A 23,812-nucleotide genomic window follows, 5' to 3' on the forward strand; every position below is an offset into this window, starting at 1 on the left:
GGTTCACCCCTGCCACCCTCTGGTTGCATGGCAAAGTTACCCATGCAGTCGTGTATGGGCACAGCACCCTCTGGTTCACCACTGCCACCCTCTGGTTCATCACTGCCACCCTCTGGTTCACCCCTGCCACCCTCTGGTTCACCCCTGCCACCCTCTGGTTCACCCCTGCCACCCTCTGGTTCATCACTGCCACCCTCTGGTTCAGCACTGGCACCCTCTGGTTCACCCCTGCCACCCTCTGGTTCATCACTGTCACCCTCTGGTTCATCACTGCCACCCTCTGGTTCACCACTGCCACTTTCTACCGAGACCTTTTGTGACGCAGCGGCAGCACAAAAGATGCACCATGGTGCTGGGTATTAACAACGTGACGCATCTGAGAGATGCATCACGTTGTAAAGCCCTGCGCCATAAGGAGGCGTTCCGGCGCAGGGGAGGGTGTTCCTGCGCAGGAACGCCTCCTAAAAGTGGCTGAGTGAAATCTACAAGATTTCACTCAGTCACTTTTAGGCCAATGCTGCGTCAAAACCCTGCGCCTGCTTGAAGCAGGCGCAAAGCTTGATGCAGCATTGGGGAGATAGGGCCGCCCAGACCATTGCTGGAGCTGCGTCGCAAACCGAAACAAAAGGGGATGATGGACGGAGCACTTGAGCAAATCAAACACTCACCCCCAGTCAACTGATCCAGCACTGCGCTGCTTTTACGGCACAGATGCGTGACGCATCTGTGCCGTTTTTGCCACATGGTGCGCCGCATTGTAAATGCGGCGCACCATGGGTGGCGGAGCTGCGGTGCCCAATAACTGGCGCATCCCTGGGGATGCGCCAGTTATTGTAAATCTGCCCCTATACATTTAGCCAACGAGGGAGCACTTACTGATTAGACAGTAGAAAGTACTCCAGTTGAGTAGAGGTATTGCACAAAAAGGTGGCATCTTCGTGGACAAACATGCAGGGTGGGTTTCATTCTGCCCCCTGTTAGACTCTTTTTTTGTGCCCTTCTGCCCTCTGTTAGACTCGTTTTTCCCTTGCTTTTGTGCCCTTTTGCCCTCTGTTAGACTCGTTTTTCCCTTGGTTTTCTGCGCTTCTGCCCCCCTGTTAGACTCGTTTTTTGTGCCCTTGTACCCTCTACTCATTTTTCCCTTGTTTTTCTGTCCTTCTGCCCTCTGTTAGACTCATTTTTTGTGCCCTTCTGCCCTCTGTTAGACTCGTTTTTGTGCCTTTCTGCCCCGTTAGACTCGTTTTTTGTGCCCTTCTGCCCTCTGTTAGACTCGTTTTTCCCTTGTTTTTCTGCCCTACTGTCCTCTGTTAGACTGGTTTTTTGTGCCCTTCTGCCCTCTGTTAGACTAGTTTTTTCCTTGTTTTTCTGCCCTTCTGCCCTTTGTTAGATTGCTTTTTGTGCCTTTCTGCCCTCTGCATCACCACATCATCACTCAGCACTATCCCAGCATCACTCAGCACCACCACATTATCACTCAGCACCACCACAGCACCACTTAGCACCACCACAGAATCACTCAGCACCAACACAGTATCACTCAGCACCACCACAGCACCACTCAGCACCACCACAGCACCACTCAGTGCCACCACAGCATCACTCAGCACCACCACAGCATCACTCAGCACCACCACATTATCACTCAGAACCACCACAGCACCACTCAGCACAACTACAGCACCACTCAGCACCACCACAGCATCCCTCAGAACCACCACAGCACCACTCAGCACCACCACAGCATCACTCAGCACCACCACAGCACCACTCAGCACCACCAAAGCACCACTCAGCACCACCACAGCACCACTCAGTGCCACTCTAGCATCAATCTGCGCAACCATTCAACAGCAACTGGTTCAAATATGTTCTCTCAATGTTTCAAACTTTATTACAAATGTCACAAAAAGATGCTTATATTTCACTTCTGTTCTTGGATTTTCGTAACAATAAAATACACTGAGCATAATCTTCACAAAAGTTATTTACAAAAGTTTAAGCTATTGCCATTATAAATTAAAATCACTTTTATTTAAGTATTAATTATTAAAAAAAATTAAAAGCCATTGTAATTTGTAATATCAATACAGCTAAGTCACGTAAATACAAAACATGTTGCATTACAAATGCTATAGGTGTCACTTTTGCGAAAGTTATAACTATTGCCATTGTAAATGACAAAGCTATTAATTTAGCTATTTTCAAAACCAACACATAAATAAAAAAAAATGTAATTTACAAGACCAATAGCTCAAACTTTCCTAATCAATCAATCAATCAATCAAGCATTTGTATAGCGCGCTACTCACCCGGAGGGTCTCTAGGCGCTTGGGGGGGGGGGGGGGGTCTGCTACTGCTCGAACAGCCAGGTCTTGAGTTGCTTCCTGAAGGAGAGGTGGTGTTGGGTCAGGCGGAGGTGGATAGGGAGGGAGTTCCACGTCTTGGCATCCAGGTAGGAGAAGGATCTTCCTCCCGTTGTGGCTCTTCGGATGCGGGGAACGGCGGCGAGGGCGTGGCTGGTCGATCGCAGCTGGCGTGTGGGAGTGTAGAAGGTGAGGCGGTCGTTGAGGTATCTGGGTCCTTGGTTGTGGAGAGGTTTGTGTGCGTGGGTGAGGAGTCGGAATGTGATTCTCTTGCTGACTGGGAGCCAGTGCAGGTCTCTCAAGTGTCCGGAGATGTGGCTGTGTTGGGGGATGTCCAGGATGAGTCGTGCTGAGGCGTTCTGAATGTGCTGGAGCATTTTCTGAAGTTTGGCTGTGGTTCCGGCGCAGAGGGCGTTGCCGTAGTCCAGTCGGCTGGTGACGAGCGCCTGGGTGACCGTCTTCCTGGTTTCGGTGGGGATCCACCGGAAGATCTTCCGTAGCATGCGTAGGATGTTGAAGCATGACGAGGAGACGGTGTTGACTTGTCTGGTCCTCGAGAGGGAGGAGTTCAGGATGAAGCCCAGGTTGCGTGCGTGGTCCGTCGGTTTGGGTGCGCTGCCCAGGGCAGGTGGCCACCAGGAGTCGTCCCAGGCGGAGGGTGATGATCCCAGGATGAGGACTTCCGTCTTATCTCAGTTCAGTTTCAGGCGGCTGTTCTTCATCCACTCTGCTACGTCTTTCATCCCTTCGTGTAGGTTGGTTCTGGCGGTGGCGGGGTCGTTGGTGAGGAAGAGGATCAGCTGGGTGTCGTCGGCGTAGGAGATGATGTTGAGGTTGTGTTGGTGTGCGATGGCCGCGTGGGGGCTCATGTAGATGTTGAACAGTGTGGGGCTGAGCGATGATCCTTGTGGTACGCCGCAGATGACTTCGGTGGCCTCTGATCTGAAAGGGGGGAGGAGGACTCTCTGTGTTCTTCCGGCGAGGAAGGAGATGATCCACTCCAGAGCCTTCTCTTGGATTCCGACGTTGCTGAGGCGCTGCACTAGGGTGCGGTGGCAGACAGTGTCGAACGCTGCGGAGAGGTCCAGGAGGATGAGGGCTGCTGTTTTCCCGTTGTCGAGCAGGGCTCGGATGTCGTCGGTGGCTGCGATGAGGGCGATCTCGGTGCTGTGGTTGGCTCTAAAACCGGACTGTGAGTGGTCGAGGGATCCATTCGTCTCGAGGAAGGCGGCTAGCTGTCTGTTGACGGTCTTCTCGATGACTTTGGCAGGAAAAGGAAGAAGCGAGATGGGGCGGTAGTTTTTGAGTTCGGTGGGGTCCGCTGAAGGTTTCTTCAGTAGGGCGTTGAGTTCAGCGTGCTTCCAGCTCTCTGGGAAGGTGGCGGTGTCGAAGGAGGCGTTGATGATGTCTCAGATATGGGCTGCGATGATGGAGTCGGTCTTGTTGAAGACGTGGTGTGGGCAGGGGTCGGTTGGTGATCCAGAGTGGATGGAGTTCATCATGCGGATGGTGTCTTCGGTGTTGATCGGGGTCCAGGCGCGGAGGGTGGTGGTGGGGGCGTTGGTGCGGTCGTGGGGTGCGTTGGCTGTGTGCTGAAACTGTTGTGTATATCTGAGATCTTGTTGTGGAAGAACGCAGCGAGCGAGTTGCAGAGGTCTTGTGATGGGGTGATGTTGTTGTTTCCGGCGCTAGGGTTCGAGAGCTCTTAGACGATGTTGAAGAGTTCCTTGGTGTTGTGGGAGTTGTTGTCTAGTCGTTTTTTAAATGCGGTTATCTTGGTGGTGTGGATCAGCTAGTGGTGTTTTTGGGTGGCTTGCTTGAGGGTGGTCATGTTGTCTGTTGTCGGGTCTCTGCGCCAGGCTTTCTCGAGGGCACGGCAGTTCTTCTTGGAGCTCTTGAGTTCGTCGGTGAACCAGGATGCTTTCTTGTTGCTGGGTCTGATGGGGGGTCTTCAGTGGAGCGAGGTCGTCTGCGCAGTTGGTGATCCATCTTGTGAGGTTGTTGGCAGCTTGGTTGGGGTTCGCTGAGCTGGCGGGAGGGTTCTGGCTCAGGGATGTGGCTAGCTGGTCGGTGGTGATCTTGTTCCAGCTTCTGCGGGGAACCTGTTGCGGGTGGTGGTGGAGCGTGGTCCTTCTGAAGCTGAAGTTGAAGCAGCTGTGGTCTGTCCAGTGGAGTCCGGTGGCGTGGCTGAAGGAGATGTCCTTGCTGGAGGAGAAGATGGGGTCAAGTGTGTGGCCGGCGTAGTGGGTAGGGGTGGTCACCAGTTGCTTGAGTCCGAGGTTGGTGAGGTTGTCCAGCAGGGTGGGGGTGTTGCTGTCGTTGTTGTTCTCTAGGTGGAAGTTGAGGTCCCCTAGGAGGATGTAGTCAGCGGAGGGGAGGGCGTGCGGGCTGATGAAGTCGGCGATGTCTTCTCTGAATCGTGTGTGTGGTCCCGGGGGTCTGTAGATGAGGGTGCCTCTGAGGGTGGTCTTGGGGTCGGTGTGAATCTGGAAGTGCAGGTGTTCGGCGGCTGTGAGGGTGTCGTCAGAGTTGGTCGTGATGCCTATGGTGTTCTTGTGGACATTGGCGATGCCTCCTCCTGTCTGGTTGACGCGGTCGGTGATCTTGTATCCGTCCGGGATGGCGATGGCGATGTCGGGCGCTGAGGAGGCGTTCATCCATGTTTCCGTGAGCAAAGCGACGTCTGGAGATGTGGAGTCGAGGAGGTTCCAGAGCTCCACGGCGTGTCTGTGGACGCAGCGGGTGTTGAGCAGGATGCACTTCAGGTGGTTGCTGCTGGGGGTCAACTTGGCGGGTGTGGTACAGGTCCGGATGCAGGAGAACTTGCAGGATTGGCAAGTGAAGGGTCCGTGGGTGCGTCCTGGGTTGGCATGGTGGCAGCCGGGGATTCGGCCGGTGTATAGTGCGATGAGGGTGGCGGTGTCGTAAGTCCGGCGGGCGGGCTGGCCTCTTCGGGGACCAGGGGTTCTGGCGCTGGGCGCGGTCCAGGCGTGGACGGGCGCAGACGGGCTTAACTTTGGCGCGCCTTTGGCGCACAATCGGCGCGCTCGCTGCGTGTCACCGCTGCGCGTACGCATGCCCTCTGCCATAAGTGGAGAGTGGGGGGGGCGGGGCGAGGGAGGAGCAGCTGGAAGGCGGGAGCGGGGTGGCGAGTGGGGGGAACAATGCGGTGATGCTAGAGGGAGCGGGGGTGGGGCCACGGGGGAGCAGCAGAAGGGAGCGGGGTGGGGCAGCGGCACCGAGGTGCAGGTGTGAACTGGAGCGACAAGGGGCAACAAAAACCAACACGAGGAGGGACGAGAAAACGGCAATGAAACAATACAGAATACAATGTGAAAAACGAAGCAGGCACAGAGGGAAAGTCAGGGGCAGGGGGCCAGACCTAACAGGGGAACAAAACTACTCTTGGCAGCGGCGGCGGCAGCGGAAGGAGAACGGCCACACTCGGGGTGGGCCACGCGGCAGGAGGAGCGACCATTGCAAATGCTTGTTTTCATATCTGTCAGTGCTTCCTGTTGAGGTTTAATTTTCATGACAGGCGCCTCATTGCCTACTTGTAACTATTCTCTGACCCTGCTTCAAGAGTCAGAGCAGGGTTAGAGAATAGTTGGAAGTAGGCGCCAGGAAGCACTTACAGGATTACAGCAGCAGGTGCCCAAGTTGAAGTTAATTTCTTTGTAACCCTTTTGTAAAAGGTTACAAAAAATTTGCTTCAACTTTTGCACCTGCTGCTGTAACCCTTAAGTGCTTGGCTGAAAATTCGTCCCCGCTGATTCACGGATTTTACCGCGATTTCGTGAGATTCGCGGATCGGGAAATCGCGGAAAATCTGCAAATTCCGTGAGCGGAATGAATTTTCAGCCCATGCTTAATAACGTTGACAGCAATATACTCGGCTCCCAAGGCTAGAGTACTAGTAAATGCCCAACATAGAAGGTAAGGGGAATCTCTGACCCTACATTCATCCATACTTCCACACATGAAAGATCGTGGACATGACACATCCGTGTGGATATGAACGTTTATTGCACATTCAGTGGAGTGTTGCAGCTGTAGCAATACAGGGCCATGCAAAGCCCAAATTTCCATTTTTGGCACATGGTGGGCAGGCAATTAGAGCCAAGCTTGTGCTCGGGGGTTAGACTCCACCAACATATGTACTTATCTGATCACTCCGCCATTTCCGAAGCACTTGTAAATTCACTATACACTTTCCCTGCAGTACTCCAATGATCCAGTCTCTACCTATGTACTTATACAATGACGAGACAAAGTTACATAACCAATGTTTTCCCCACTGCCAGATTTAACATGCTTACGAGTGCTGTCCACAGCAGAATGTAAGTGGTAGGGCCCAGGGGCAGCATCATGCATACATAATGAACACACAAACACATTTAATGGGGTGCTGACCCAGCCATTCCAAATTGCGCGAGGTACTAGACAAGGCTGCCCTCTGTCTCCACTTTTGTTTGATTTATACATTGAGCCATTGGCACGCAGAATAAGGAGTACAGAGGGCATTGTGCCTTTCGAGTTTGAAGGCTGGAGTAAAAACATAGGTTTATATGCAGATGACATTATCATTTACACACCTGATCCTCAACAAACCATGAGGAGTTTCATTGATCTGACGAGTGAGCTTGGTAGTATTTCGGGCTATAAGATCAATCAGGAGAAAATGGAGGTCATGGCTTGGAAAATGAGTACAGAAGGTATAGTTTGCAAAAAAGAGATGAGGTACCTAGAAGTTAAGATCACACATAACATAGCTGACCTCACAAGAGGATCACGTTCAGACTCCTCATCCACGCACACAAGGCTCTCCGCGACTTGGGCCCAAAGTACCTCAACAGCCGCCTCACTTTCTACACACCCACCCGCCAGCTCTGATCCGCCAGCCTCGCCCTCACCTTTGTCCCTAGAATTCGGAAATCCACCGTCGGAGGAAGATCCTTCTCCTACCTGGCAGCCAAGACATGGAACTCCCTCCCCACTCACCAGCGGCTGACCCAGAATCACCTCTCCTTCAGGAAATTACTCAAGACCTGTCTGTTCGAGCAGTAGCGACCCCTCCCCCCCCCCTCAGCGCCTTGAGACCTTTACGGGTGAGTAGCGCGCTATACAAATTTTTATGATTGATTGATTGATGATTAAGGAGAATTTCAATAAGCTCAGAAAGGATATCAGCGATAGCTTACGGGGATGGATGCATTTACCTCTTACTTTATTTGGCCGAGCTAACTTGGTGAAAATGATGATTCTGCTGCAGTTAACCATTTGTTTTGAAAAAATTTCTTTAAGTTTCAGGAATGAGTGGTTTGTAAGGCTGCAGGGAGAAGTTAGTTTGTTTCTTTGGATGTTAAAAGAGCCTAGTTTGTCCTGGAAATAGCTCAGGAGGAAGTTAGTGAAGGGGGGCTTATCGTTGCCTGACTTGCTGCTTTTTTCATCAGCATTTATGTTAAAAAATAGAAGGATGTTATTTAGTACGCCTGCAGACACTGAAATAGGGAGAATGTATAGGGAGATGTTGAAGAAGCAGAGAAATGCAGACAGTGGGTTTTTGTTTAAATTTGCTGATCCAAAATATTTTAAGAAGGTTAGATTGAATGTTTTAAAGGACCTGGCAGAAACATGGTATAACATTAATAAGGTTTTAAAATTTCCATATTTTAGTCAGCTGGCTCCAATATGGGATCCACCAGGGTCCCCACTGTAGGAGAGTGGGATCTGCTTACTATGGTTGCCCCCACTTTTTGCTGGTGTTTCACTGTTTTTTTACTTTAGTTTGGCTGGGGCCCTGCTAACAAGGACCCCAGCTTAGTTGCTTCCTCTCTATATTGATTGCATGTACATTAGGTACACTCCACATTGGTTACTGGGCTACCCTTGTGAGTCCCTTGAATATGGTACCTTAGGTACTAAGGGCATAGGCACCCCAGGGGCCTACCAGGGGCTGAAACAAGTATTATGCCACCCCTGGGAAGCCTTCCAAAATAGCACCAGAGGTCTGCTAATGCAGCCTGGGTAAAGTGGTGCATGCACCCCTTACTAAGATATAGGTTACTAGGGTCACAGGCCTCAGGGTAGATACGTGCTATAGAAAACCTTTTCATTCATTTATATATCCACCTTATATCACTTCCACATATAAACCTATAAGTCACTCCTATGGCAGGCCTTATCAATCCTGAAGGTAGAGTGCTTGGTTTTGTGGGAGAGGGTGCCCTTGCATGAGCAGGACCCCTCTGCAGCTTTCAGAATCAATTCTCTGTAGCTGCTCTGTGATGCAGCCAGACCATATACTCTTAAGTGCATTATAACCTCGTGGTTAATGCTAACTTTGGAATGGCTGCATGGAAACATGTCATGTTTGGTGTCAAACACTTTGGAATCCTACCCCCCCCCCCCAGTTCTGGCGGCGGGGGCAGAATTCCACCCTTCTGGAGAGAGAAGACATGTACACACTAACCTAACCGGAAATAGTTTAAAAGAGCCCCAGCATCACAAAATGAATGTTGCAGCCACAGACACGAGTCTGATCTCCTGCTGCTGGATGACTCTCTGGCAGGGGAGGCCTAGAAAACAGGTTTCCTGTCACAGGGAGGTGTAACCACCTCCCAGACAAGCTTTAGTGTATTGGGGCTGGGTGGATGCATTCATAGAATGCTTTTCAGACAGTGCTTGGGGCATACTTGGTGTCCCTGTGCAAATCCCAGTACAAACCAGTTGCAGGGGCACTCAGCCCCTACTCTGGCATGAAATAGGACAAAGGGAAAGGGATGTAGCCACCCCCCTCCCTAGATCCTGCCATAGGTGGGTCCCCAGAGTATACCCAACACCCTAACTTAGTATAAGTATGGGATCCCAGTCCTTATGACTACAGATTACACCCGGAGGAAACTCTGCAACATATATACATATATCCTGGAACTTTGACATTCTACATCGACTAGAAGAAGGAAGAATTTCCCTTGGGTTCAAGGAGTGACTTCCATGTTCAAACAGGCACCAAAGAAGCATCTTGCTGGTCTGCATTTCCAAGTCTCCCGCCGGATCCCAACGGATTTGTGACTCAGGACACAGACTTCCAGACTTTTCAGAGGCCGACATGAGATCCCAGCAAAGCTGAGACCCGCAGCCCTCATGAGTGACGTGGGACCCGAACTCTTGGACACAGTGCACATTTGATAGTGCATCAACTTCCCGAGGTTTCTCAAAGTTGTGCATTGGGCTACATATAGTCCAAGCCCCGAGCACCATCTGCACTGAAGATTGTGGGCCTACACTCCACGAGTGTTCTGTGAGCCCGCTTCTACCATTTCTGCTTGAGGCCCCTTTGCAATCCCTGGCCCATCGACTGGTGGGTCACCACAAAGGTAACTCTTCTGTTTCTTGGGCTTTCCTGGTTGCTCCAAACTTGCCCTGACTCCCCTCTAAAGGGGAGTCCCTCAGATCTTGCTGGTCTGCACCAAAGCCAATCTTTGTTTTCTGCATGGTTTGCTGTTGCCAAGGCCTGTTGGGTCCCATCTGGAATCCGACACCAGAGAACTCAACATCCGTTGTGGGACAGGTCGAATCCAGCTCCTGGTCATCCTCAACACCTCCTGGTCTTGGTGGCTGAAGAGTCAAGCTTCACTTTCTTCACCTAAAATCACCCAACATCGGTTGTCATCTTCTCATCACCTTCCTGGTCACTGGCAAGTAACTCAGACTCCGTCCCCTCTGCTTTCATGTTCTTCAGATCGCTAATCCACCCTTGGATCCTCACCGACACTTTCCACTTGGTCGCCTGCAGCACTTTTCAGCAGCTCACCATTGAAATCGACAACGTAACTCAAAAAGAAAAGACACCTATGTACCCGGCTTCCCTGGGTAAGGTAACTCGAGTACTCCATTGCTCCCGTGGGTGTGGACTCTAGAACCTCCTAGTTCTAAAAGAGTTTTCTCCAAGTCCTCTTCTGAGTGTCCTTAATCTGTAATTTTCCAACCGCGACTTTCCCCGTAGAAGTTAATGGTGATTCCCAGCTGTGTTTAGACACTGCACGCGTCCCCAATGGGCACCCTGTGTCACTACCTTGGGTGGTTCCTGGTGGCCCCAGTGGTTCTAAAGGCTCTAGGCCTTGTATTTATGTCAGTCGTGGTTCTTATACCACTTTCTTAATATATGGTTTGGTACGCCTCTAGGGCTCAACGTATATTGTGCTAATTTATTGTGTGCTAATCATGTTTACTGAATGTACTTTTGCCTCTAGCCTCATAAAGAGACTAGAGGGATGTGTTTAGAATAAATACATATATTTTATATATATACCTGGTGTGGTTCTCCTTTCTTTTGGTCATTCATGAGATTATAGACTGGTAAAACAAGCTGCTTTACATTCCTCCAAGACTTAGCCTGAAGGCTGCTCTCCACAGCTACCACTAGGATAGCTTTCTATATTGGTTGTCTTTAAACCTACCATCAATAAGGGTCTTTTGGACTGGTGCAAGGTGCCAACTAGAATACTGGACAGCATATTGCAAAAAACACAGTTGATGGACAGAATGTAAAACATGTCATACATTCACCCCAGTACAAGGATCTGGGCCTAAATCCATTGTTTTGTTGCACTCCACACCACCCTGGTTTGGACACTGGCTTTATGCAAATCAGTTCTGACCCTGTGCCTCATCGGAACAGTCCAGTCCGAACTACCAAGCCATGTCTTTCACAGGCCGGAATCAAGCATCCAAGAACCGGTTTCTGGCTATCAGCCTTCATTCAGCCTGGATAGCTTGACTCCAGTGGTGTGGAGAGCCTGGGACTCACGTCTGAGCATACCCAGCCCACTCGGGGTGAAACTTGCAAAAACACAGTTGATGGACAAAATGTAGAACAATGTCATACATTCACCCCAGTACAAGGATCTGGGCCTAAATCCATCGTTTTTTTGCACTCCACACCACCATGGGTTGGACACTGGCTATATGCAAATCAGCTCTGACCCTGTGCCTCATGGGAACAGTCCAGTCCGAACTACCAAGCCATGTCTTTCCCAGACCTGAATCAAGCATCCAAGAACCGGTTTCTGGCTATCAGCCTTCATTCAGCCTGGATAGCTTGACTCCAGTGGTGTGGAGAGCCTGGGACTCACGTCTGAGCATACCCAGCCCACTCGGGGTGAAAATTGCAAAAAACACAGTTGATGGACAGAATGTAGAACAATGTCATACATTCACCCCAGTACAAGGATCTGGGCCTAAATCCATCGTTTTTTTGCACTCCACACCACCCTGGGTTGGACACTGGCTATATGCAAATCAGCTCTGACCCTGTGCCTCATGGGAACAGTCCAGTCCGAACTACCAAGCCATGTCTTTCCCAGACCGGAATCAAGCATCCAAGAACCGGTTTCTGGCTATCAGCCTTCATTCAGCCTGGATAGCTTGACTCCAGTGGTGTGGAGAGCCTGGGACTCACGTCTGAGCATACCCAGCCCACTCGGGGTGAAAATTGCAAAAAATCACAGTTGATGGACAGAATGTAGAACAATGTCATACATTCACCCCAGTGTGGTATATAAATAAATAATACCGGATCTAGGTTTTACTGGACATAGCAATAACAGATAGCTCAATAAATAAGAGTCAAGATTCGAGGTAGTAGGAGTTTGCAGGTTTAATACAGCATAAAGGACAGGAACAGGACAACCTGCACAGGAATAGGATGACAGGGCCCGACAGGGGGGCAGGATTGGACTGGCGTGGCCCGGCAGCTGCCGGGGCTGGATCTGGGATGAGCGCGCTAACATTTAATAACAGTACACAAGCATATATACTAAAACAGTTGCATTACAATGAATACAGTAGGCGGAGCAGTGGGTGTGGTCAATAGCAGTCGCGAAAGATAAGGGTGAAAGTAGGTGTAACAGGAGGCGTATACATAGACATGTGATGTAAACGTAACAGAATATGTCATAAATGGGGCGGAAACATGGAGGGGGCTACCTAAGGAGCCGGGACCTCTAACCTAATGGTGCGCGCAAACTGACAATGACGTCTTACTAGGAGAAGCTGGGGGCTATGAACTCTGTGCTAGGAGCAGAGACTGAAGTCTGGAGAGTCAGGGCAACATGTACCTACCACTATCTAGTATCTGATGTTTAGAGAACATGTTGATAGAATCCAAAAGTTATCGGGGTAAAGGCTAACGGACTCTAAGACTGGTGCATGCATTATTCTACATGTAGTGCGTGATGAAGAATATTAAATGACCATAAATACAGTATTTCTCTTACATGGAGACGTAAAGGCTAGACTATGACGGAAACTATTGATGCGATTCAGTAGCTTAGGAATGCAGAGAAGGAGGGCTGGACTGATAACTAGAATCATAACATACTCTTGGCAGACTCGTAGGCAGAGCCAGGCTGAACCAGGCACTGTGAGGCAGGAAGTAAGTGAAGGGTCAGGAATACAGGTGGGGGCTGTATCGCTCCTCAGCGAGGATTCAGGAGACGGGAGCTGAATCTGGTGTCCAGGCCCTTTTGAGGCCTAGAAACGGGGACTTTACAATGAAATAACGTGCACACTGGGAAACGTGGCAACGTAACTTTACATAGGCCTGATATTCGTAGTATTCACGGGAACTGGAAACTGGCATACTAGAGATGGACACAACTATAATTGCGTCTTTAATCGAACATGGGGAATACATATGCATATTAATCATGCACATATAACATAAGATGGAGGACACGTAGGCACATATAACATGGCAAAATTTACTTTTCCACATTCCCTCCTTGTGCCCTACGTGTCCATCAGGAAACATCTATATTCATGATACCATCTATCATTTCATACAGCATCATTTGCTCGTCTCGAATTGTCTTGGAACGGGATTTAGGACTAGGAATACAAGAGGTAGCACACATGCCGCAAATCGCAGGGCCACATTGTATACAGAGGCAGCAACTGAATATGATCGCTACTGCAATACCTAGAAAGGACAGGACTTTCCATCCCCAGGCGGAAATTATATTCCAGAACCAACCGGACCATGTCCAGGTGCCTGGATCTTGGTGTAACATATGGGCAATTTTATGGAGTCTGGTTATAGCTGAATAAACAGACGGCGCGTTATTTGGAATGAAAATGCAGCAACTAGATCCGATGACTCTACATGCCCCGCCCCTATCGGCCAGTATGACGTCAAGGACGAGACGATTCTGGAGCACGACAATTCTCATAAAGGATTGCTCTTCGGTCAAGTTACCTAGAGCAGAGGTAGTCTCAATCACTACTGTTTCAAGGGTTCTGGTTAATCTACGTATCAGTTTACTATTCACAACAGTACCTAAATAGGGGAAGACACCTTTATTGATATCTATGTATTGTTCTAGAGCAGTTTCAGTATAATCGACAATCGGGAGGTCTCTCTTGTGTCTAGTATGTACTAGGTGGGAATTCCTATGATAGTCAGGTGGGGCTAGAAAAACTGGTGGCAGTAGGAAGGCAATGTAACAGGTTCCCTCCCAATCGAGGGGTAGACGAACATATGCGGTCTGACCACAAACAAAATAAGAATGACGTGAAGCTTTAAAAATAGATTTCCTACTGTCACTATACTTGACAATAGTAGTACAATCACTATGTCCTACATGTACGGAACCATTCTTTCGGACACATAATTCGCCTTTAACTGGTAGTACTGACATAGCAGGTAAGTCTGGAGTAGAATCAGACTGAACATTCAGGACCATGAAATTCGAAGAATAATTACCTAAATTATAAACTTCATTTTCTAGATCTAACCCTGTTCTGTGGGGAAGACCTTGCTTGTCTGGAAAACATGTACTGTTAAGAAAAGACATATCTGTTGAGGATGACGTTAACGTGGACCATGCTCCACACGAACCATTATGTGAAAATGGATAAGGAAAGAGTGGCAGAACTCCCTTCGGTGTCTGGAAAGGGGGGAGTCGACCACACACCCAACAATTAGTGGCATTGCTGGTCTGGTGTGAATAATGTAACATGCGGATAAAGGAATTATTACGCATAGCGAGACGATATGAGAGTTCATGAGGAGGCAGATCACTAAACGTGTGTTCTACTGTAACATTAGGAGACTTATTTACATGAGGAACTGGAAAATACAAATAAAAAGCATAACTGGTGCAGGTAAACATAAGGCTGAGAAACAATACAAAACTTAGAAAAACAATACATCGGATTGAGTTTTGACTAACTCTCTCACTATGGGGGTCTATTTTATACATGTCAGAAACCGGTCTAACCGTTTCACCTAGGGGAGGACTTAGACAATCAAACTGGCTGACTTATTTTACTAGACCTTAGTTTTTGCTTATACTCCTGTTGCGGAGTTTTGTCTACCAGGGAGGGTTCAATATCATTGTCTTTTGCGGGACAGTCCTTAAGAATAGTACTTTGGCAGTCCTTTAAATCCTCGGAAATGTTCTTAGAAACAGGCTTCAATCCATAAAACTTCTTCACATGTGACAGGTGGACCCAGCCCTTCCTGCCTTCCAGCTTGACGGCAGTACGGGTGGCCAGGAGGACCTGTCTGGGTTCTTTCCAGCGAGGCTCCAGCGGACTTGAACGATCAAAGTTCCTCACGAGAACCATGCATCCGGGAACGATTTCATGCGGTGCCACCTCGGTATTGTCTGGAAATGCGGCGGCAACCTGTGAACGACAAGAGTGTAGGGCAGACATCAAGGAAGCTAGGTAATCTGTCAGCATATTACTTGAAACATCGGTAATACTTCGGGGTCTAGGTGTACCCCACATGTTAGGGGGGCGGCCGAATACGACCTCGTACGGGGACAGACCTGATCTGGAATGCGCGACCATGCGCATATAGAATAAAGCGACTGGCAGAGCTACTAGCCAGTCTACACCTTTCTCTTTACATACTTTGGCAATGCGGATTTTCAGGGTCTGATTATGTCTCTCTACGAGACCGGCTGCTTCTGGATGGCGTACACAATGGAACTTTCACTGGTACCCTAACAACAGGGAAACGTGTTTCATCAACTCAGATGAGAATGGCTGGCCGTTATCAGAATATACGAGTCTAGGGAGTCCGTAACGGGGGAAGAACTCACGAACCAACTGCTTGGCAGTGGTCGCGGCTGTGTACTCTGGGACTGGATATGCCTCTGTCCACCTGGACAAAGCGCATACAACTACAAGGACATACTTGAAACCTCGACATCGCTCCGTCTGAATATAATCCATCTGGAGGACTTCAAAAGGGTGGTCAGGGGGCTGGAATCCACCTTGTTCCACCGGGACACTTTTACCTGGATTAAACTGGCAACATATCATACAGGTACGGACTTTCTGCTTGGCTGTAGCTCGTAAATGCTTGTTTACTACCTCGAATCTTGACTCTTATTTATTGAGCTATCTGTTATTGCTATGTCCAGTAAATCCTAGATCCGGTATTATTTATTTATATACCACATAATGGCGCCCGAATAGGGACTTGCCCTTTCCCCACGCGCCGGTGAAGCCACGCGTGCCCCCTGATCCTCTGCAGCCGTGACGGAACCATACCGTGCACGTGCAGATATTTCTGCTTCAAGTATCCCTCAGGCCCACGGAGGAGACGGAGGTTGCGGTCCAGCATCCAGACGAGGCGGTGGAGGAACGCGGCGAGTCCCGACCAGAGCCCAAGCCGAGAGTCCAAGGTTCGAGGTATCCGGAGGCCCACCCGTAACAGAAGTCCGAAGTTCGTCCGTCCGGCGTCGAAGCAGTCCAGTCCAGTCCGAGGCCTTCCGTTCTTGCTGCCCGGTGAGTACCGTTGCTGGGGTAGTATCTAGACAGGGTCAATCTAATTGTCTCTGGTCCGTGGGGTGTGGTGGTACACATATCCCAAAACGAAGTGTCCACTTCGGTGGATGCGGGTCCTGACGTGTCTCTTTATGAGACCGGTGAGTTTGTACTGTTTTAGCAGTGCATCTAGTTTCTGTTCTAGTCAGTTCGGTTCTCGAGAAAATTCATGTATTCTGTTTTCCGTATTCCAGGTAGTATTCTGTTCGAACTGTTATTTTAAATGTTCTTCATGTATTTTAATGTCGTGGTATGAATGTGGAGTAATTATCGTGTTCATTGTGTATTGTAATTACGTATTGTGTATAAGTTACAGTTCAGTCATGCCCTTATTTTCTAAACTACGTCAGTTAAAAACCAGAAAAGGTCTGCTAGAAGCAGCAGTTCCTGTCCCGCCTAGGGACAGTCCAGGTCATTTTATGTATCAGAAGCATGGCATAAGTGCCATATTGTATCTAGATTTATGGGTAGAGTATACCAAACAGTTAGAAGAAAAGTATAGATGGCCCGTATCAGGTACGTGGGATGCCGAGTGCATCATGAGAGTAGAAGAAGCATTATGGAAAAAGAAAGCCAGACAGTCACAGAAAGATGCCATCGAGTTATGGCGCAAAGAATCTCATAAAAGAACCGAAAAAGAAATCAGAAAGTCTGAATTAAGTGGAGAATCCTTAGAACGAGCCCAAGAAAGGGAACTAATCGAGATAGGTGAACGAGTCAAAACCGAACAGTCAGACAGACAGAGGCATGCCCTTATTAAGGGTATGTATCCTCTTCTTGCCGAGGGCTTGCCAAAAGCGACCCCGGAGGCATCCAGTAATTTCCCGCCACCATTAGTTCCGACCAAGCTACGTCACAAACCAACCGCAGCTGATATTTTCATCTCGTCCTACTTGGACGACACAGTCCCGGAATATGCGAATCCTGTTCCGCCAGTCCCTGTAAATCAGGCAATTCCTGCTCCTCCAGACACCGCAGTACCTGTTACGGTACCCCCGGTCCAGCCTACGTTTCAATTTCCCGCCGCGCCAGTACGAAGAGTATCAATCGACGATTCCAGTTTAGGGGCCGCAGGGGGAGGTCCTCCTGGTACCCCGCCGCCACACCAACGTAGAACGTTGGCAGAGTTACATGAATGTGCGTTACAGCGTACGCCCAAATATAAGTCCGTTGCAGATATCCGACGAGTCCTTACTGAATGCCGCTATGATCCAGTCGCAGGTGATGATAGTACGGTTCTATATTCCATACGTGTAAGACGGGTGCTCGGGTTTTTGGACACCCTACCAGATATGAAAGAAGATCTAGACAGAATATATCGTTTCATCCGTACAGGGGATGATCCACAAAGTATTAGCGAAGCCATGTCTCAAAGAAAAGCTGAAATCCAGCTCATGATATTAAAGTTTCTGATTAATTGTTTAATAAGGGAACAAGATTATCCGACTAAAGATCCGGCCGAAATGAGAAACCTGACAAGGTGGAGTGATAATATAGCCGAGGGTAAACACAGAACTATCAGTAGTATAGAGAGTATGTACAAGAAAATTCGTAAGGAAATAATAAGGTTACACGACCAACGTAAGGCAGCACAGGTAAGCGAGAAAGAGAATGACTCTCCTACGGAAGAGGTAGAGGACGAGAATCCCGACAGAATAGCGTATGTAGGAAAATCTAGGTTTCCAGACCGCCATTTACGCCTAGAACGCAAGTCAGTTTTTCATCATCCAGCACCAGAACAAGGTTCTCTAGAACAAGTATTTCAAGCTACCGATCACATTCTGAAATCACGAATCGGTTATAGTACTATGCATGAACAAGAACTAGTCCGATCAGCAGTCCGATGGATTACTGATTCTACCACTTTTCCAGACGAAATAGTGGCACAAATGTTTCTGAAATTGCCCCCAGCCGAGCAGCGACTGGTGGGTATGTATATGATCCAGCACCTCATTACATTGTATGAGGGTCAACATTCTGATCCAGGTCCGTTACACGATGTCCTGAACGAGTTACTCCAGTATAGATGGAAAGGTTTAGGTACCGACTTAATTAGTGTCATTCTAGAACAGCGCCACAAATATAGTATGTTTTTGAACCCGCATTTTGTTCATGTCCCACCCCCAGAGAGTAAACCCTTTTACATAGATAGACAGAATCCGTTACGAGAAGTACACCCAGTTAGGACAACAGATGGTGAAATGCAAAGAGTGTTTGTTTACACCCCGATTACAAAGATGGAACTCTTAGAAATGAAGAAATTAATTCCTTGTCACGACAAAGATCCAGCAGGGTTCAACCGAGAATTAAAAGACATGCTCCGTATGGGAGAATACACGTATCCAGATATTATTAAAATGCTAAAGGTCCTGTTGCCCGCAGGGGTATATGAGAAACTCAAGGAAAAAGATTGGGAGGTGGGAGAGAAAAAGATCGATTGGGCAGTTCTAGAAGCTGAAGATAAGATACGAGTACCAGGTACCGGTCTTGGAGAGAAATGTAAAGAATTACCCGAACTGTTAATACAAGTTTTGCCCAGATTATTAGCCACGAAAAAGGAAGACTGGGATGCAATCTCAGCCTGTAAACAGAAACAAGACGAAGACACTAGTGATTTTTATTCTAGATTTGAAAAATGTTTTATTATAAACAGTGGCTTGAAGACAAGTAGCGAGTCATACCCTCATCTTTTTGTTACTAAATTAGTCGAGAATTCAAGTCCACAAGTTAAGAATCGAGTTTTGAAAGTCGAAAGTACGTGGCAAGCTAGTACCCCGTCCCAGATGTTGCAGATGCTCCAGTACCACCAGAATAGAATCAGAGAAGAGCAAGAACATGAGAGAAAACGTATGAAAGACACGAAAATGAAAGTACTAGTTGCACAATCTGTTCCACAAGACAGTCAGAAGAGGGGTCCGAATCAAGCCAGTCATCCTGCAGCTCCCGTTAAAGGGACATGCAATTATTGTAAACAGCCAGGTCATTTTATAAACGAGTGTGCAGTTCTGAAACACAATATAGCTACTGGTAAGACTAAAGAAAGACCACGTCCGCCTAGACAAGAACAAGTTTCACAGACTTCTCAGCCACAGAATGCACAACAGACAGTTACAGCACCGCAGCCTATTGCTGCTACACAGCATGTTACACAGCAGATGTACCAGTATGCCCAGTCCGAGTATCCAGAGTATCAGCCATATTCATGAAACAGCCTAGAGAGGGAGGTAGGCTTGCCTCTCATCGAGATACCTGTAGATCAAGAAGGTCCCTATGTTCATAGTCAAGTACTAGGGAAAGACAGAAAGTTTCTGATTGATACAGGGGCAAGTAGGACCACCATCAGTCACGCCGAAGTTCCAGGGGCTCCGCTCTCAGGCTCAAGAAATGTTTCCCTTGGTTTTTCAGGAAAGCCTATTGTAAACGAGATATCTAAGCCAGTTACTCTAGAAGTAGGTCCATTGTCCCGCACTACTGATCTATTACTTACGAAGTCATGTCCAGAAAATTTGTTAGGCATTAAGACACTGAAAGAATTAGGTGCAGTTATTTGCTGTTCCCCAGAGGGAATACGATTGTTCCTACGTGACTTCAAGGGTCACTATGTATTACGAGATTTTGATCCGAGATTGTCTAATGTTCCGCAGCATCTATGGGCGCAAGGTCCAACTGATGTTGGCTATATGCAAATCACACCCCAACGTGTGACTCTCAAGCCAGGTGTAGTCCTGCCACGAATCAGACAGTACAGATTGCCACCTGAGACTGTAGCAGCCTTATCCAAAATTATTGACGAGCTCATGGCTCAAGGAGTAGTTGTAGAGACTGACTCCAATGTATGTAATTCTCCGATCATTCCAGTCATGAAACGTACTGATCCAAATGCACCTCCAGTATATCGATTAGTGATTGACCTTCGAGAACTCAATAAATGTATTATTCCCCAGTACCCAGTTGTCCCAGATATTTCTTCCCTATTGACAGCCATTGATTCCGAAGCGTCATTTTTCACAGTCATAGACCTCAAGAACGCATTTTTTAGTGTCCCCATTCATCCAGACAGCCAGTTTCTTTTCGGATTTTGTTTAAATGGAAGAAGCTATATGTTCACACGAGCTCCTCAAGGTTTCACAGAAAGTCCTAGTATTTACAGTCAAGCACTTAAAAGACAACTAGACAATATTCACATGCCAACTGACACTGCCCTGCTCCAGTATGTCGATGATCTACTGATCACAGCCCGTTCTGAACGTGCTTGCGAGCGAGCATCACTTACAGTCTTGTATTTCCTTGCCGAGATGGGGCACAAGGTGTCCCCCTCGAAGCTTCAATTCTGTGTACAGCAAGTGATCTACCTAGGCCACTTACTGTCCAAGTGGGGTAGGCAGTTGACACCAGACCGTATCCAGTTAATAGCGAGTCTTCCTCAGCCCAAGACACAGAAGGAGGTACGTGCTTTTATTGGCCTTACTTCTTATTGTAGACAATGGATTCCTCAGTATGCATTTCTAGCTAAACCACTGATAATGTTAACGACACAGGAGGCAGCCGTATCGACTGTCCTCCCTTGGACATCTGAACATACACTTAGTTTCAATGAGTTAAAGAAAGCTTTATGCCAAGCTCCAGTTCTAGCTACACGGAACTATAGTAAGCCTTTTACACTTTTCGTCACAGAACGTGAAGGTACAGCATTATCTGTTCTCACACAAGATCAAGCAGGACAGTACAAGCCTTGTGCTTATTTTTCGAGCACATTAGATCCTGTAGCCCAGGCTCTGCCTGCGTGCCTCAAGTCAGTTGCAGCCACAGCACTAGCTATCAGACAAAGTGATTCCATAGTATTAGGACATTCCTTGACAGTACAAGTTCCACACTCCGTGGAAGTTCTTTTAAACCGAACACAAACTCAGCACTTGACAATTGCACGTTTAACAGGTTATGAATTGACATTGTTCCAGCCACACATAGAAATCAGACGCTGCAACGTTTTAAATCCTGCTACACTGTTACCGTCAGTTAATTCGAATCCCGCCACACACGACTGTGTGGAAGTAGTCAATATTATGACTAAGCCAAGACAAGATCTGACAGATATTCCATTACCAGATCCCGACCTGACACTTTATGTGGATGGTTCATGTATGAGAACAAGTACAGGAGAACTAGTAGCCGCGTATGCAGTGACTACTGACACTGAAGTAATTGAAACACACCGTATTGACATCCTGTCTGCTCAAGCAGCAGAGCTAGTTGCTCTGACACAAGCCTGCATACACTCTAAGAACCTGAAAGTTAATGTTTACACAGATTCACGCTACGCATTTGGAGTTGTACACGACTTCGGAGTGCTCTGGCAGGAGAGAGGTTTCATGACTTCTCATGGAACCAAGATTCAGCATGGTCTCCTTATTCAGGCTCTGTTAGATGCCATACATTTACCGACATCTATTGCTATCATGAAGTGCAAAGCACATACGAAAGTTACTGACATTATTTCTCAAGGTAATGATCTAGCAGATCGCACAGCCAAGCTTACAGCACAGACTCCTGACACTCCAGTTAATCCGACACAGACACATACTGCCAAAGTACTATTCTTAAGGACTGTCCCGCAAAAGACAATGATATTGAACCCTCCCTGGTAGAGAAAACTCCGCAACAGGAGTATAAGCAAAAACTAAGGTCTAGTAAAATAAGTCAGCCAGTTTGATTGTCTAAGTCCTCCCCTAGGTGAAACGGTTAGACCGGTTTCTGACATGTATAAAATAGACCCCCATAGTGAGAGAGTTAGTCAAAACTCAATCCGATGTATTGTTTTTCTAAGTTTTGTATTGTTTCTCAGCCTTATGTTTACCTGCACCAGTTATGCTTTTTATTTGTATTTTCCAGTTCCTCATGTAAATAAGTCTCCTAATGTTACAGTAGAACACACGTTTAGTGATCTGCCTCCTCATGAACTCTCATATCGTCTCGCTATGCGTAATAATTCCTTTATCCGCATGTTACATTATTCACACCAGACCAGCAATGCCACTAATTGTTGGGTGTGTGGTCGACTCCCCCCTTTCCAGACACCGAAGGGAGTTCTGCCACTCTTTCCTTATCCATTTTCACATAATGGTTCGTGTGGAGCATGGTCCACGTTAACGTCATCCTCAACAGATATGTCTTTTCTTAACAGTACATGTTTTCCAGAAAAGCAAGGTCTTCCCCACAGAACAGGGTTAGATCTAGAAAATGAAGTTTATAATTTAGGTAATTATTCTTCGAATTTCATGGTCCTGAATGTTCAGTCTGATTCTACTCCAGACTTACCTGCTATGTCAGTACTACCAGTTAAAGGCGAATAATGTGTCCGAAAGAATGGTTCCGTACATGTAGGACATAGTGATTGTACTACTATTGTCAAGTATAGTGACAGTAGGAAATCTATTTTTAAAGCTTCACGTCATTCTTATTTTGTTTGTGGTCAGACCGCATATGTTCGTCTACCCCTCGATTGGGAGGGAACCTGTTACATTGCCTTCCTACTGCCACCAGTTTTTCTAGCCCCACCTGACTATCATAGGAATTCCCACCTAGTACATACTAGACACAAGAGAGACCTCCCGATTGTCGATTATACTGAAACTGCTCTAGAACAATACATAGATATCAATAAAGGTGTCTTCCCCTATTTAGGTACTGTTGTGAATAGTAAACTGATACGTAGATTAACCAGAACCCTTGAAACAGTAGTGATTGAGACTACCTCTGCTCTAGGTAACTTGACCGAAGAGCAATCCTTTATGAGAATTGTCGTGCTCCAGAATCGTCTCGTCCTTGACGTCATACTGGCCGATAGGGGCGGGGCATGTAGAGTCATCGGATCTAGTTGCTGCATTTTCATTCCAGATAACGCGCCGTCTGTTTATTCAGCTATAACCAGACTCCATAAAATTGCCCATATGTTACACCAAGATCCAGGCACCTGGACATGGTCCGGTTGGTTCTGGAATATAATTTCCGCCTGGGGATGGAAAGTCCTGTCCTTTCTAGGTATTGCAGTAGCGATCATATTCAGTTGCTGCCTCTGTATACAATGTGGCCCTGCGATTTGCGGCATGTGTGCTACCTCTTGTATTCCTAGTCCTAAATCCCGTTCCAAGACAATTCGAGACGAGCAAATGATGCTGTATGAAATGATAGATGGTATCATGAATATAGATGTTTCCTGATGGACACGTAGGGCACAAGGAGGGAATGTGGAAAAGTAAATTTTGCCATGTTATATGTGCCTACGTGTCCTCCATCTTATGTTATATGTGCATGATTAATATGCATATGTATTCCCCATGTTCGATTAAAGACGCAATTATAGTTGTGTCCATCTCTAGTATGCCAGTTTCCAGTTCCCGTGAATACTACGAATATCAGGCCTATGTAAAGTTACGTTGCCACGTTTCCCAGTGTGCACGTTATTTCATTGTAAAGTCCCCGTTTCTAGGCCTCAAAAGGGCCTGGACACCAGATTCAGCTCCCGTCTCCTGAATCCTCGCTGAGGAGCGATACAGCCCCCACCTGTATTCCTGACCCTTCACTTACTTCCTGCCTCACAGTGCCTG

This window comes from Lissotriton helveticus, chromosome 4_1 (genome assembly GCF_964261635.1).
Source record: "Lissotriton helveticus chromosome 4_1, aLisHel1.1, whole genome shotgun sequence".
In the NCBI taxonomy this organism is placed as follows: Eukaryota; Metazoa; Chordata; class Amphibia; order Caudata; family Salamandridae; genus Lissotriton; species Lissotriton helveticus.